The following is an 8,316-nucleotide window of genomic DNA, read 5'->3' as shown; positions in this document are numbered from 1 at the left end:
AGCCTGGCTCCACCTCTCCTAGACCCATTTAAGAGCTGACTACCACTGGGAAAGAATCTCTTCTGGAGTTCCCTCCTCTAGAATTTTGCAGCAAGCCCAGAATGCAGGTAAGCATTCTATCTATTCTCTTTTTTTCTTGTTATAATCTGCCTAGCCAAACTCTCTGGTTTATTTCACAATTATAACATCTTTATATTCATTGATTATACACAGGGGTACTCATCCTTTCATGTGTTTGTTTTTCCAAAACTGAAATCTGAGTTGTAATCCTCTCTCAACTTATAACACCTGTACTGAAAACTATAGTAGGAGCTTAGTCCCACTCTTCCAGATGTTGTGAACTGTGAAAAGCAGCTGTCAGACTGAACCCCTTAAAAAGTTTTGGCCGTTGATTTTATGCCAAAGGTATTCTGTAACAAGAGGAACACTGGATTAGAAATGCCAAAAGAGTAACAAGAACAGCCCTGACTCAGGTCAGCATACACTAATTATCTGAACCAAGAGACTGTCAGACATGGGCTGCCCAAGTGCGGACAACAAAAACAGAAATAAAACCTGTGAAAGTCACACTACAAGTAGAATCTTAGAATCATCTGAGTTGGAAGGAACCTTTAAAGGTCATCTAGCCAGTCTCCCCTCCAATAAACAGAGATACCTACTACTAGATCAAGGAGGAACTCTTATCACTCTTGTCAATATGCTGAACGGTATTTAGAAGAATTCATCTTCAGCCTAATCAAATATGAACCTAATTCCATCTGTGATGGCCAAAGGCCATTATAAATCAAGAATCAACAAGTGGAACAGGCTGCAATTGAATGAAATCAAACATATAGCAAGTGGCATGCCAAGAATTAAATAGTTTGCATTTGAATTAACATGTACCTCCTGCCTTCTAAATGCCACCTTCGCTCCAAAATCAGTTTGCTGTTGGAGTATCTGCAAACCTGGAATGAGAAGAGGCTATAAATACTGATGAGTGAGGATATAGGCAGTCAACATTAAGGAACAATGCTTCTCCTTGTCAAAAAAAGCATAAGAGCCTCAGAACTACACATCAGACAAACAAATTTGACTCGTGGGCTGGGAAGTCTCACCAAATGGTTTTCATGACCTCCACTCACAAATCTACCCCTGCCCTCTTGGCAGCTCTTGCTCCTGTTACAGATTGTTAGCCATGCACAACACAGCAGTGAGTTGCATCAGAGAGCTGCACCAGCTGAGGGCCAGATATGCAAGGTGAGCTGGCACCAGTTCATGTTTTCTTGATTCAGTAAAAATGCAGCTAGTGGTAAAACTTCTGTAATTCCAAAGTTTACATTTTTACAAACAAAACCCAGCCCTGAGGCCAGCATGTAGACCAAGGTCAAACTATTCACCACAGACAGGTAGACTGAATGCTGAAACACTTCTTTAAAAGATGCACTTTGACCTTTCACAGAAATCTGCCTTTAGATTTACACAGCAGGAGCCAACAGAACAAATCCCAACCTACCAAGGACGAAGTCCTACTAAACCTCTCATGGTACCAGAAGGAGGTGCATGTAGCATAGACAGGACATGCTTCACTTTACTGTTTACACTTAGTTCTAACGTCTTTGCTCATTCAGCACCTTCATCTTGTTATCAGAGTGGCAATATAGGTAGGGAAATACATAAACATAGTAAATCTGCCTGTGGGCTCTATGTTGTCTCTTGCATGTCATCTAATAAAATACTAAAACAACTTTGTGCATGAATTGTATTTACAAATTCTCTTCTACATCCAGTCATCCTTTACAAAGATGAATCACTGCTATAGGAAATCCAGCCTTACAGCCCTATCTATGTTCATTGGACATGTTCAGTGGTAGCAACTGTAAACGTGAATGCTTGAGTGTACTGTGGGATATACCTAATGGATCACAACTGTGGAGCAGGTACTTTAAAGCTGGAAGGAACCTCTGATAACAATACATTTCTGCAAATCAATGGATTTACTCCAAGACATGTAATAAACTTAAAGCTCATTTAACAGAATGGTTTGCAGTTCCCAGTCAACCCCCAGGGGACTATTTGCCCACTCTACTTTGCATTACATCTGCTTCCAGTTTCAGAGGGGTCAAAGACCAAGTGTAGAACATACAAAGCAGAAGGAACAACGCACTAATAGCACCAAGACCTACAGCAGCAAGGCAGAGAAAGAACAGCCCCCCCATCCCATTAGCACTTTGTTTCCATTTTATTTCAAAACTCTCACTCAGATATCCCTTATGAAGATGGGTCATCCATACAGGAAATACTTCTGTTACTGCTGAGTGTTCACTGAATAGACTCCATTGCATCCTGCTCAGGAGCAGCTGTAAGCATGCATGCTTTGGGTGCAACATGGTATATTTTTAACAAATATTGTACACAAGGATCTTCTACCCACTGACAGTACTTATCATTTTTAAGGGCAATTTTTCAAAGCAGCAGCCACAGAAACACAAATCCAACTTCTGGATATAATGAAGTTTCTGAGTTCAATAAATTCCCTTCCCAACAGACAGAAGAACGAGTGGGAATCTACAAATACACCTGATCCAGTCAAAAGCTGCTCTCTAAAATAGAAATTAACTCAGTACCATGCAACCCTACTTCCATCTGGCAGCAAAGCCATCTGTGTTACAGATCCATGCAGGCAATGTGCTTCTTTAAAATTCAAGCAGCAAGTGACCCTAAAGAAAGTTATCAGCTGTTTCTGTGCCAGCTACCTGCTTCAGCACCAGTTCTTCAAACATGCAAAGTTAAACAAATAACTTCAGGCATGAGAGTAAGTCTAGCAGAACCAATGGAACTTGTGACCTACATAAAATGAAGTCACACAACTGCAGGCAGGCTGGTGATATTGCACTTCCATATCAATATTCCTTTAAACAAAACTGAAGTCAACATTTTCTCCTTCATCAGGGATGAAGCTGCTTGTACTTCAACACAGTGGGCACCACCAGTCCACATGGATCCTTGCTGGCCTACAAAGTTGCCCCAGGGTGTGAATCAGCATGGCACCATCCTAACAACTAAGCATAAACCATTCTAGACAAGTTCTCTTACTGGGTTCACTGCCCAAAATAAGCTCCCCTGAGACACATATACCCCAGACATTGGCAAAAGCGTGATTTCAACCACAGCACATGCCTACTACAATAGTCTGGCATCTCAGAGATGGTCACCACAGCCAGAATACGGAGCTCTTGCCGTATCTATGCGGCAAATACAAATTGTAGGCCGCTCTCTACAAAGATGAAAATCAACACCAAAAATAATTACATCTGGCTTCAAGGCTTCAGGAAGAGTTAGCACAGCTTTTGTAACAGGAAATTGTATTTCATATCTGAGAAATCTCCGAAGCTATTCATTACATGTGAACTAAAAAAATTTAAGAAGATGTTCCAAAGGAGAAAGGACAGGAAGGCACATTGCTCTGTTATTAAGCTTTTTCAAGTCAAAGAGTGACAGAAACCCAGATAAAGATTCTGAGAAGTTACTGAACGATCCTAGAGACAATATCATTTTTCCAGATCAGCTGAGACGCTGTTCAGAAACAAAAGGACATGATAACCTAAGAGAAAAGTGAGGAAAGAAAAGTCCTGGATCAGCACCATTGAGAAAAGCATAAAAAATGTTTACAGCAACACTTTTTGTTTATTAAGTTAGCAATTAGGCTAAAAATCAGAAGACAGTCAGTAGATATCTAGGGAAAAAATAGGGATGCTCTTTGCTCCAATGAGGGGCATTTTAACTTATCATTGGACATTTCTCAACTATCAGAAAGCCTCATCCTCTACTTGCTAAATAAGTCCACCTCCTGTTTGTCATTGGGTGAGAAATTAGAGAGTTTTTCCATGGCATTTTCCAGCAGGCTCTCCATTTTGAGTAGACATAGGAACCTATGTCCAGATACCCCCCTGTCAGAGAGGGGAGGTGCATAACTATGCCAGCAAAAAGAGAAGCAGATAATGTACATGGTTTCCACACACAGCACATACATGTACAGAAAGGTCATCTTTGTAAAACAGGTCAGCCCACAGCCAACACTGCAACAGTTCAGAAGAGCAGAGCCAGGATGGATTGGTCATCCCTTATCTCATGGGGTGGAGCAGGAGGCACGAGAAGACTAAACTGTCTGCCTATAGCTGTAAGAGGAACTGGCCAGAGTCCCCCACCTAAGGGACTTGTTTCACTACAGAAACCACACAAACACTGGTAACTGTGACTTGCTGTCAAGAGTTCTCAGGCCTTTAGAAGAAGCAAATGCCAGTAAAAGCCAGCCAGCCAGAATGACTACAGCTGAAAGCATGTGGAAAAAAAAGTGTAAAACATGATTGTATGCAACCACTCCCCTGAGACTGTCAAAGCATTTTCTCAAAGAAATGGTAGAGCACAGAGGTTTATCCTGCTATTTAATACAGAGAAGCCAAACAAAGAAAGATAGAGAAGACGACTGGGCTAAAGAACATGCTTAATCCTATTAAATTTAATGAGATTTCAGTCTGGTCTTCACATACAAGTTGTATTCAGAGTTTAAGTAAGTGGATTTAAAGCCAGATTTATTTAAAGCAGTGCAAATCCTCTCCATGCCCAAGAAATATAAATCTAACACAAACTTACACACAGAATTCAATGAGAACATTCATCTGTTTCACCAAATTTTCTTCTCTAACTTTTATTATTATTATTTCAAGCAAATTTTAAACCCTTGCATCTTCTCTGTCTGAAGTGTACACTGAAGATCTTCTGCCCAAGCAGTTCTCCATACTGAGCATCATCTCCCTGGCACTTCAGGAAGGCAATCCCAATGCCTTCCTTCTGCAGTTCATCGTCTCCACTGGTAGAAGGATGCATCTCCCACATACCAAGCCAGGCAAACATTCCCTGTCATGCTTTGTACCACACAGCAATCTATCTGAAGGACTCAGCAAGGCCTGTCATGCTGATGAGTCACTCCAATGCACATCCATCTAACAAGCATAGGAGGAGGGTTGTCCTTAGAAGAAGCAGTGATGGTTGTGAAGAGGGTTCGGAGAAGAAGAAATATGACATTTGTACACAGATAACCTCCCCTGTCAAGGTGACCCAACAGTCCCACCCAGTGACACTCAGCAACAGCTGTGTCAGTGCAACAACACCTCCACTTTTCAGCACCAAAAGTCATAATCATATCACAGAGGCAAAGCCCACAGCAGCAGAGAAAAGCAAAGCCATCAAAGGTAGTAAAAGGCTGCCAGGACTTTTGGCACCTACACTGCCTGAATTCAAAATGGACCCAAGGAGGCCTCATTGCAGGCCTACCCAAGGTAATGCCAAACCAGAGCCATCAGCTTCCACAATCACCCCAAGGCACACACCCTTACAGCAGGGACTCCACTAGAAGGAGACAGCACTTGGCCCAAGACACTGTTGCAGGCACTACGGTATGCCACCTGCGATGCAGCCTTCTTGGAGCACCAGCAGCCAACATGAAGGAGCTGTGAGTGACATCTGCACAGCACACAGCTAGCTTCTGCCAGTTTCATTTCCAGCATCGCTGTCATGCCCGTAGTGCCAGCAGCATCCTTACACCACAGCTGTCAAACTCACAAGCTTCAATAATTCCTCCAAATCTCATTCACAGAATGAGAATGGCAAATTCAGTCCAAAGCAACATGACAGATAGGAGGAAAAAAAAGCATGTTTGTTAATTCCATGCAGTTCAGAATAGACTCAAGGAATATCACACAGTTAACCTTGGAAGACTTCTTGGCTTTCCAGCCAACAGACCCAACAGCCCTTTGGGAGCCATCTTCAACATCCTGAACATTCAGGGTATCAGTAGCAAGGTGGCTATCATGAATCAGAATGAACTGAGACCTCTCCAAGCTAAGAACACACAGTTTGGCTTCCAGCACAGCACAAGCCATAAAATCCCATCTAGCAATCACTGTGCAGAGCAGGGGTTCTCTCACCTGCCAAAGAAATAAACTCTGTGCCAGGTATATGTTAATGGCATGAACATCCCCTTCAAAAAGTCACCTGGCATTGATGGAAGCCTTTCAAAGGGAGGACAGTCAGTTGGCATGGGCTGCCATGGTTCTGCACAGCAGCTGTAGCAACTTGCTACAGCTGAGGATCTTCACAGAAGTGCTGAAGGAGGAAGCAGTGGGTTCTTCAGCTTTCCCATTGCATAATCACTCTTAATGTTAGGAGTTTGTACCAAACCTCAAGTAACAGCTCAAGGGGAAGGATGAACTAAAACAGCGCATTAGCTGAACATGGCCATGACAGCAGATTTCCAACCCGGTAACAGGTCAGAGCAGAAGGGCTGCAGCACACCTGTAAAGGGAACACCAAATACTTTAACACCAAGCACAGCACTGCTCCAAGCCCACAAAGTGCACATCAACCAGGATGAAGCCGCCTCTGTCACACACCTGCTTCTCTGGTGTATAAGCACACAGCTTCAGGTTCATTCCTCCTACTTCCACGCTCATTTCTTACTTTCAACACACTGGCATGAACTCTTGTTGGGCTTGCTTTATAGTGCTTTCCATTTATGAAACTGGTTCAAGTGTGAATGACAGTACACAGAACATGTGTTTGTTTAATGCTGCACACCAGAGCTCAAGGAGATGTCAGCAGGACTGTGTAACTAAAAAAAAAAAAAAGTTTCCTATGGGCCGTCCAGGGACCAAGGGAGGCAAAAACCTACCCCCAAACTAGTCCATTCTTCAGTTTCATCAAGCAAAGTTTTGGACATTCCCTGCACACACCACCTAAACCAAACATCTCCATTCTCTAACATCCCTGCAACATTTTCCCTTAAAAACTTTGGCATCCACTGTGAAGAAGACAGCTATTACATTTAAAAGGTCACTTGCCCTATAATCCAGGCTATGCAGCAAGAGATTTTAAAATACATTATCAGGCCTTCAGCATGGACAGTTTTCATCAGTGAAGCTTGAAATTTCACTCGCAAATTTACTTTTATCGCCTTTGAAAAGTCTGCGCCAGGAGACTTCGTTTGGAAGGCTGAGGCTGCGGGTTGCACAGAGGTTCCAATTAGAATTTCATTAGCAGATAACCAGATGCAAAGTCTGCTTTCTGGCAGATGGTTTCACAAATCCAGAAGGGAATTTACAACTAGAACAAAAAACAAAGATGCCTGCACCTACAAGTTAAGGGACACGTAGTCCAAACTTTTTCCCCAGGATAATACAAAAAGGATCCGTGCCTATAAATGTATACGATGCATTTCAACAATAACCAAGCAGGATATGCACATAGCAAGTGCACTGATCTACTTAGACACGAAAGCTAATAAAAATGGAAAGATCCCTTGTTTACTATGTGACGGACTGCACTAACATATCTAAAGCGGATGATTATGGTGAATGAATGAGATTAATACAGAAATACACACGCTTTTGAGAGAGACACACATCAACACAGACCTTATAGACTCACTGTCAACCAGCCACAAGCCTCTGAGGTCTAAAGGGCGCAGGGTGCTCGCTATCAGGGAGTTCACCCAGCTCAGCAAGCCTGCAGGTTAGCTCAGGCAGGGAGGGTCAATGCTTCCACAGCATGCCTTCGATAAGCAGCCAAGTAAGTCACTAGTTGGGAAAAAGTGCTGCTGCATGACCAAGAGGTTGAGTCAGCCAATGCACAGACATCTACCCACCCTGTGCAAAAGGACTGAGACAGGATTTGTCTTGACCAATCCTACGAGACAAAGTTTGGGAGACCGAAGAGAGGTGCTGGGGGATGCCCTGACCCCAGTATGCTACACTGGGAGCTCAGAGCCTCCTGCCTGCACCACAGCAATGCCCAGGGGACAGCTAAACTGTTGAGAACATTCCTCTAAGGTATGAAGAGATAAGAGATATCATTACGACGCCAAAGTAGAACGCCACTTACAAAGGTGATCTCAGTTCCACGCAGCCTGCGTTATTTATTCAGACAGGAGGTGCCTGGGCACATCTCTCCAACTTCTTGCAAGCATCACTGCCACCTCAAGCCGGGGATGGTCTACGGGACAACCAGAGGAACCGCTGGGTAGTGCTTATGAGTCACACGGGACAAAGAGAGGTTACCAAGGAAGCACCGCCGCTCCCGAGCTCCCCCAGAACACAGTTAGATCTGTGCGCGAGGTCCCGGCGCACCGACCCGCTGCCCTCTACCTGAGCGCTGAGGCCGGTGTTGGTCGCTCCCAGCCCTCCACGCACGCAGGGCCGCATCTCCCCCGATCACCCCAGCAGTTCCCCGCTCCCCTCGCACGCCGCGTCACCTCCAGCCCCGCAGGACGAACACCCGACA

General features: G+C 44.0%; 1 protein-coding gene across 2 annotated transcripts in view; it reads right to left on the bottom strand.

Annotated features, from left to right (window-relative positions):
• C5H11orf24 (chromosome 5 C11orf24 homolog) overlaps positions 1 to 8,199 on the bottom strand; it is a 26,622-nt gene extending 18,423 nt beyond the window's left edge. Inside the window, exons 1-2 of one of the 2 annotated variants that reach the window (XM_031553469.1) lie at positions 8,181 to 8,199; positions 7,918 to 8,028 (exon numbers count right to left, since the gene is read on the bottom strand). The gene's annotated coding sequence lies outside the window, so the exon portion shown is untranslated. The remainder of the gene's footprint in view (positions 1 to 7,917; positions 8,029 to 8,180) is intronic. The other variant, XM_010711164.2, reaches the window with a different exon arrangement.
• Between the last annotated feature and the right edge of the window lie 117 nt (positions 8,200 to 8,316).

Source organism: Meleagris gallopavo, chromosome 5 (assembly GCF_000146605.3).
Source record: "Meleagris gallopavo isolate NT-WF06-2002-E0010 breed Aviagen turkey brand Nicholas breeding stock chromosome 5, Turkey_5.1, whole genome shotgun sequence".
Taxonomy (NCBI): domain Eukaryota; kingdom Metazoa; phylum Chordata; class Aves; order Galliformes; family Phasianidae; genus Meleagris; species Meleagris gallopavo.
The sequence above is the reverse complement of the archived record's forward strand: the minus strand, read 5'-3'. Positions and strand labels throughout refer to the sequence as shown.